Consider the following 8,571-nt stretch of genomic DNA (forward strand, 5'->3'; position numbering starts at 1 on the left):
CACTCACCTCAGCCTCCCAAAGCGCGGATTACAGGCTGAGCCACCAGGCCCGGCTGTTTTTTTTTTTTTTTTAAGCAGGATTTATTGAGAGGACAGAAAAGCTCCCACAGTGGGAGGCGACCTAAGGAGGTTGCCCGGTGATGGTTTTAACTGCTGTAGAAGAAAGATCCCATCATGTAGATGAGTGGTGATTTACTTAGCCAGTCCCCAAATGATGAACATTTAGGTTCCTTCCAATCTTGCACTATTATAAACAACACTGCAGTGAATTTCCTGGATTATAAATCTGTTCATACATATGCAAATATGTTTGTAGGATAAATATTTAGAAGTCAGAATTGCTGAGTCAAAAAGTGTGTGCATTTTACGTTTTGATAAATACCACCAAACCACTCTCCAGGTGGGAGGAGCTTACCCTCTCCTCCAGCTGGGCTTGGGAATGTGCCCCTGACCTGGATCACCTGAGTCTCGCCAACCCCAGAATCAATCTGTTGGTTAAAATGGAATCTTAGAGCGGCTCCAGTCTGCATTGTTCTTGTGAGCGAGGCTGAGCCTTTCTGCCTAAGAACCACGTGTGCTTCCTTTTCTGTGAACTGACAACTCACCATCTTTGCTTGTTTGTCTGTTGCCTTGCTGACAGTCATCTTATTGATTCGTAGACGTTCTCTGTGATACAAATTGCAAATTTTTTTCAGTTTTTTTTTTTTTCTTTTGACTTTGCTTTTGGTGCTTTTTGGCTTGGCTTTTTGCCAAGCACATTTTTTTATTGTTAAGTAGTTTGTACCTATTAATTTTTTATTTTATAATTTCTGTGCTATCTTTCATATGTAAATGTAAAACTGATCCTTCAGGAATTTAAATTGCTTAAGGTATGAGAGTAGGTATCCATTTTGTGGTTTTCTAGATTTTTTTTTATTTTTTCTGTCTCCTTTTTTTTTTGAGTTGGAGTCTCACTCTGTCACCCAGACTGGAGTGCAGTGGCCGCTCCCGGCCACCACAGCCTTGACCTGCTGGGCACCGGCGATCCTTTCGCCTCAGCCTTGCGAGTAGCTGGAATTACAGGCATGTGCTACCACGCCCGGCTGATTTTTTGATTGATTGTAGAGATGAGGTCTCGCTGCCAAGGCGGGTCTCGAACCCACGGGCTCAGGCAGTCCACTCACCTCAGCCTCCCAAAGGCGCGGGATTACGGCTGAGCCACCGAGCCCAGCTCTGTCTCATTTCAACACTATCATTCCCCTACTGATCTGAGAAGCCACCACTGTGAAATTCCAAGCTCCCACATGTGCATAGATTCCTTTTTTAACCTTCTTTCCTGCTCCTTTGATCTCATTTAGTATAGTTCTTTTTTTTTTTTTTTTTTTTTTGAGTTGGAGTCTCACTCGTTGCCCAGACTGGAGTGCAGTGGCCACTCCCGGCCACCGCAGTCTCGACCTGCTGGACTCCGGCGATCCTTCCACCTCAGCCTTCCGAGTAGCCGGAATTACAGGCATGCGCCACCACGCCCGGCTGATTTTTTTATTTATTGTAGAGAGGAGGTCTTGCTGCCCAGGCGGGTCTCGAACCCACGGGCTCAGGCAATCCACTCACCTCAGCCTCCCAAAGGCACGGGATTACAGGCTGAGCCACCGAGCCCGGCTTAGTATAGTTCTTAACATATTTTAACATAGTCTAAGGCTTTCTATTTCCCTTTTAGTTCAATTCTTGTTTCCAGAATTTGACTGGATTCTTCTTTGCTTTTCCATGTGAACTAAAATAATTTTATCTAGTTTAAGAAATCCACTTATTTTAGTTGGGATAATGTTAAATTCATAAACTAGCACAGCAGAAGCATCTATGGTGATGTCTTTCCATGCTGTCTCCACACTTCCCTCCTTAATATTCTGTCTCATTTTGTTTAAGACTTCCTTTGCGTGCTTCTCAAATTAGTATTTTAAAAATAAGATGAAGTATTGTATAAATAGAAGGATGTTTATATGCATAGATATGTGCTAAATATATGGATTGATATAGATAGTATGGGCGAAATATAGAAAAATGTGAATTGTAGAACAAGGTGGTGGGTATATGGTACTCTCTGTAGAATTATTTCAACTTTTATATATACTCAAAATTTTTTATAAGATGATGAACAAGGAGAGAGCATGTAGAAATTTTCCTCCTATAGACCTTGAATGCTTTTGCTTAATTAATTTCTAAACATTGCTGTTGTAGTTACTATTGTAATGAACGCTTTTCTTCTGTTATGTCTTCTAACTATTTCTTCTGTTATGTCTGCTATTTGGATGACTGTGAAGGCTATCGGTTTCTGTAGTTTAACCTTTTTATCCAGTCACATTATTGAAGTTTTATTGGGTTGTGATAGTTTTTCACTTGATTCCCCCTCCCCCACTAGGTAGTTGACATCTGTAAGGAAGATTTTCTTCCTCATTTCTTTTCAATCTATACACTTTTTATTTCTTTCTTTTGTCTAATTGCATTGGCCACTATCTCCAAGACAATGCTAAATGATAAAACCACTAGAGAACAACTTTGTCTTGCTTTTAACTTTAAAGTGACTGCTTCCTTTGTTTCCAATGCTGGTTTCGAATGTACTTCTATGAATGTTTTAAGACTCAAACCTTATTGAGAGGCACTCAAACACTTCAATGTGAATGTTCACTTCAAATTAACACCATCCAAACCAGGTTCCAGGAACATGACCAGACCCCCTCCCTGCCACTACCTCCCCCCCAAAAGGAAAACATTTCTGGAGTGGTGCCTTGCTTTAGTCACTTTCAGGCACAGCTCTGGAAGCCCACAGATATAACATTTGGGGTCTGATAGACATGGGTTCAAATTCCAGCTCTGCCACCTCTTAGGTATATGGCATTAGATCCGCCTCCTCCCCTGAATCTCAAAGTTTCCTTGGAGAATTTAAGGTGATGCTGCAGCGAGGCTGCTTTCACTTACCTGCATGGGGAGGGGGTGGGCCAGGGCCTAAGGAATGTGCACTGCTAACAAGCTTCCTGCATGCTAAAATTGGTGTGGTGTTGGTCTATCACTTGTGCAGAACAAGTTGTCGGAGAAAGATCTCAAGCTGAGAGCTGTGGTCATTTCTAAAAAGTGGGATGGAAGAGATCTACCCTGATGGGCTATTTGTAAGGAGCAAGGATTACATCTGTGACTTGAAACATCTATAAATATTTAAAGAGAACCAATCAGGAAACAAAAGTGAATAGAATGGGGGAGATGAAAGAGTGCCAGTGTTGGCAGGAATCCTAGGACTTGCACCATCTGGCGTCTGAGTTCCCTGGACAATGCCTCTTCCTCCAGGGACAGGAAGCTTCTCCTCGTAGTCACAGAGCAGCCTGGACTGTGTCCACCCACTCTGCCTGCACCCTCTCACCTGCTCTTACCCCCTCGCACTCCTTCTCACCCCTGTGACCCCCTCTCACAACCTTGCCCCAGTCCTACTTCCTTTGTTTGATTAGTCCTGATTTCCACACTCCTTTCAGATCACTTGTCTCAGAAGAGACTAGCCTGTCTCAGCATGTGAATCTGATCCGTCTAAACCAGGGATCTTAATGGCAAGTCCACAAACCACCTTGGCCACGGGGTCTGTGGCTGGAACGCATGGGAGTTACAGCCTTGGATGGGGAAAGCAGCTGCATCTTTCTTTTCACTAATCTTCAACTGAAACTTAGCATTTCCTTCCATTATGAATGTAATTAGCATTCGCAGTACCTGTGACTTTATCACCAACAGAAGTCACCAAAATTTTTTCATATTACAAAACAGTAGTTGCAGGTATCTCAGAACGTTGTTGACATTCACAGCTGCTTTGAAATAATGGTTGTGATTAGAACAGCTGACTTTATTTAATGTGCTAATAAAGGAGCACATTTATTCCTGTAATATACCTTAAAAGGTATATTTTGAAAACTATATTCAATTGTATCCCATCATTTAGTTTTATGTAGTTACAACAGTATTCTGAGAAGGTGTCCAGAAGCTTCTCCAGACAGCCAAAGGGGTGCAGGGACAGAAGAGGCTGCCAAGCCTCGGTCTTGGTCAGTCCTGACGATTCCAGTAGCCTTGCCATAGGGAAAGGGGAGTCCCTCCCAGGAAAGCTTTCTTGACTCCCCTCTGCTTCTTGGCATCTGCGCATATGAGATTGAGAATTTCTTCCACCATTGGGCACCCATGAGGACCCACTCACTGGAGATGGCATGGGTGATTGATGGGTAAAACCTGGGTCTTTAAGGACATAGCTGAGCTGGTGGCTTAGCCAGCCACAGAACACCTCCACCTCTGAACTCCAGTTATCTATCGATAAATCCTTTGCAGTTGAGGCCATTGGGTCAGTTGTCTGTTATGTGCAGCCAAGAGCACCTTCAGTAATCCACCATGCTCTTTTTATTCCCCTGTGTTTTCAACACTTGGTCCTAGTTGTCACTGGAGCAACACAGAGAAACAAGCTGGTTGCTTCTTCCATCAGATCCTTATGTAGATCGGTCAGATCTTTTTTTGAGGTTTGAACCTTTAGGTCCTTCAACCAGACTCAAGAGGCATGGTTTCAAGACCTTTATCTATCCTTAATATGTGTGTCTGTCAAGTAAAATGGTTTCCAAATTGTAGCATGCATCAGAATTATGCTTATGTTTGTTTATAGTAGCTTGTTAAAATGCAAACTTCTGGGCCCCACCGCAGAGTTGTTGATTTAGTAGAACTGGAGTGGTGCCCAGTAATTTGCATTTCTAACAAACCCTCACATGATGCTGCTGCTGCTGGTCTTGCGGACCACTGTTTGAAAATCACTTGTCTCAGGTCCCATGAAAACATACTTCCCCAAAATGAAACCACTACTCAAGGGAAGCATAGCAGAACCATCACCTCTCTCAGTATCGACAGCACGCTCCTATTATTGCAGCCCAAATTGCAGACGTTGAAGTCTGTGTCAACTAAAACTCTGAAACTTGTTTCATACACGTAGCTCCTAAACCCTTTCCTTCTTCTATAAATAGTAAGTATCACTTGACACGTGCTTACTATGTGCTGAGTATTTTAATGAGTTATATCATTTAATTCTCACAATAACCTTTGAAACAGACAATGACCTCTTTCTGGAGAGACTGATCACTGTAAAAATAAAAAACAAAAAAAAAGCTGGTGGATAAATGAGGGACCCAGGACGTGAGTCTGGGTGACAGAACTGCACAACTGAGAGCACTCCTCCTGCTAAACAGCATCTATTAATCAGCTGCCCTCCAGGGCTCAAGACAAATTTACCCAATTGTGCCTCATCTAGCTCCTTTCTCTTTCTCATCCACAAGGTCATCACATGTGATTTTTGTCAAATGCCCCAGGTTTCTGAGTCTCCATGGCTCCTTCATCTGCAATGCATTTCTCTGCCTTGGCCCCTGCCCCCGACAGGAGGCTAGGCCTGCTGTTGCCTTAGGAGCCACTTGAATTGGGTATCTGAAAGTGTTAACTGTGGGCACATTTTAATAAAGGCCATTTTCTAGGCTAAGTCTATATAAATGTTCCAATTTAATATGCAAATGCTCCACAAGTGATTGAGGGTGTGCTGGGCCTTTATTGTTCTGGTTGCAGTTATGTTGATTTAGCCCATAGCTTTATGGTTAATAATTTAGTAAGCAACCTTATTTTTTAATCTTCCTTTATCCTCATGCTTCATCCTTTTCCACATTAAGGGACTTAGGCCTGCATTAAGATTCAGTTTAATGAACAATCAATCCTTGAATAAGTGAAGCTGCAAAAGAACTCCATCAAATTTTAGGGAATGCTGTCTGTTCATGATCTTCTACCTTCTTTGTGGGATTCTTGCTTTTAACATAAATGTAATGACCCACTTTTCCCTGGTAGTGCTTTTTGCATTATGCGCTAGTTTGCCTGATATTAACATTGTTAGACTAGTTTTCTTTTTAGTATTTTCCTGTGATATCTTTTTCTATTTTCAACATTTCTGTTGATAACTTATCTTAGGTATATCTCTTATACATAGCTAATAGCTGAATTTTGATTATTTAAAAAAACTAATCTAACAGTCTCTGTCTTTAATAGGTAAGCTTAATCCATTTACATTTATTGTGATTACTAGTGATTATTGTGATTATTCTACCATCTTAGAGTATGTGTGTGTGTGTGTGTGTGTGTGTGTGTGTGTGTGTGTGTGTACATGTGTGTGTGTTTTCTATTATCCTGAGATTTTTGGAAGATGGGAGATGGAAAACATGTGGTTACTTTAATTTTTTTCTTCTTTCTTTTGAGACTTTTTAGGGAGTTCTTTATTACCCCATCTCTTTTCCTCCCCATTAATTTGAAGGTTATAAATCACATTTATTTATTTATTATTATTTTTTCTCTCTTCTCTCTCTCTCTCTCTTTTCTGAGACAGGGTCTCATCTGTCATCCAAGCTGGAGAGCTGTGCAGTCATGGATCACTGCAGCCTTGACATCCTGGGCTCAAGCAATTCTCGCTCTTCAGCCCCCCAAGTAGTTGGGACTGCAGGTACCTGCCACCATGCCTGGCTAATTTTTAAATTTGTTGTAGATGTGGGGTCTCACTATGTTGGCCTAGGCTGGTCTCAAACTCCTGTCCTCAAGTGATCCTCTTGTCTTGGCCTCCCAAAGTGCTAGAATTACAGGTATGAGCCACTGTGCCAGGCCTATAGATCACATTTCTCTTTTTTTGAGTTGGAGTCTCACTCCTTCACCCAAGCTGGTGTGCAGTGGCATGCTCACGGCCACCCCAGCGTCGACCGTCTGGACTCCAGCGATCCTTCCGCCTTAGTCTTCTGAGTAGCCCAGAACTACAGACCCACACTATCACGCCCTGCTATTTTTTATTTTATTGTAGAGATGAGGTCTCACCAAGTTGCCCGGGCTGGTCTAGAACCAGCGGGCTCAGGCAATCCACTCGCATCGGCCTCCCAAAGTGCTGGGAGCCACCGAACCTGGCCGATCACATTTCTTTTAGTGGTTTCATTTTATTTTTTAGTTAATCTTTACTTAACTATATGTTTTCTAATAGTGTAAAATTATTGAGTATTTCTATTTTCCTCCTGACAAGACAACATAATGTAAGTACCAATTGAACTGCCATCTTCCTTATTATATAGAATTTTAGTTCTATAATGAATATTTATATGATCAGAAATTAGATTTACCAATATATTTGACCAATTTCTGTACTTAATGTTTTTTCTTCTTAATTTTTCCTTCTGCTTTAGTAATCCTTTCATGCAGGTATGGGTCTCTTAATCTAAGAAATGAAAATGTCTGTAATTTGCTCTCCAGTGTTCATTTAGCTGTGTATTGAGGTAGGTTAATAGTATCCTCAGTCAGGCTCAGAGGCTCAGCCTGTAATCCTAGCACTTTGGGAGGCCAAGGCGAGTGGGTTGCCTGTGCCCGAGGGTTCGAGACCCACCCAGGCAACTTGGTGAGACCTTGTCTCTATAATAAACCAAAAATTAGCCGGGCATGGTAGTGCACACCTGTAGTTCTGGCTACCTGGAAGGCTGAAGTGGAAGGATCGCCGGAGCCCAGCAGGTCGAGGCTGTGGTGGCCAGGAGCGTGCCACTGCACTCTAGTCTGGGCGACAGAGTGAGACTCCAACGCAAAAAAAAAAACAAAACAAAAAAAGACCGGGCTCGGTGGCTCAGCTGTAATCCCACACCTTTGGGAGGCTGAGGTGAGTGGATTGCCTGAGCCCGCGGGTTCAAGACCTGCCTGGGCAGGTGAGACCTCATCTCTACAATAAATCAAAAAATCAGCCGGGCATGGTAGCACATGCCTGTAATTCCGGCTACTCGGAAGGCTGAGGCGGAAGGATCGCCGGTGCCCAGCAGGTCGAGGCTGCGGTGGCCGGGAGCGGCCACTGCATTCCAGTCTGGGCGACTGAGTGAGACTCCAACTCAAAAAAAAAAAAAAAATAGTATTCTCTCTGTTCAGGATACTACTTCTCTGTGTATGTCATTCATTGTTATTGATGAAAAATCTGCTGTCAGTTCAACTGACATTCCTTTGTAGGCAATTTGTTTTGATTCTCTTGTAACTCTTGAGGCTTATCTCTTTATCTTTGACATTCTTCCTATCATCACAATGTTTTCGTTGAGATTTGCTTTTAATCATGCTCTTTAGCACATGATATGATATGTTATTTTTCATCTGAAGACTTTCTTTTTGATTTTGAAACATTATCAGCCATCATCTCTTATATATTGCATCACCATTTCATTCTTTATTCTATGTTTCTGGAATTTCTATTACATATATGGTGAAAATTTACAATCTGCTTACCATGTCTTAACAGCACTTTCACATTTGCCATTCCTTTCTCTCTCTGTGCTGCTTTGGGTGAAGTATTCAGAAATATCTTTCAGATCACTGATTGTCCCTTCAACTGTGTCTTATCTCATTTTAATTCACTTCAATGATGATATTTTTCATTTAGGATTTCTAATCATTTCTTTTTCACATCAACAGTTAATTATTAGCTTTTGTTTCATAACTTTTCTCTTTTTACAAGTCATTCCTTCTTTTCCCTTTGTTAGGATCTTTTTTTTT

The sequence above is a fragment of the Carlito syrichta genome, unplaced genomic scaffold, assembly GCF_000164805.1.
Source record: "Carlito syrichta isolate Samal-C Ts95f unplaced genomic scaffold, Tarsius_syrichta-2.0.1 Scaffold302386, whole genome shotgun sequence".
Classification (NCBI taxonomy): domain Eukaryota; kingdom Metazoa; phylum Chordata; class Mammalia; order Primates; family Tarsiidae; genus Carlito; species Carlito syrichta.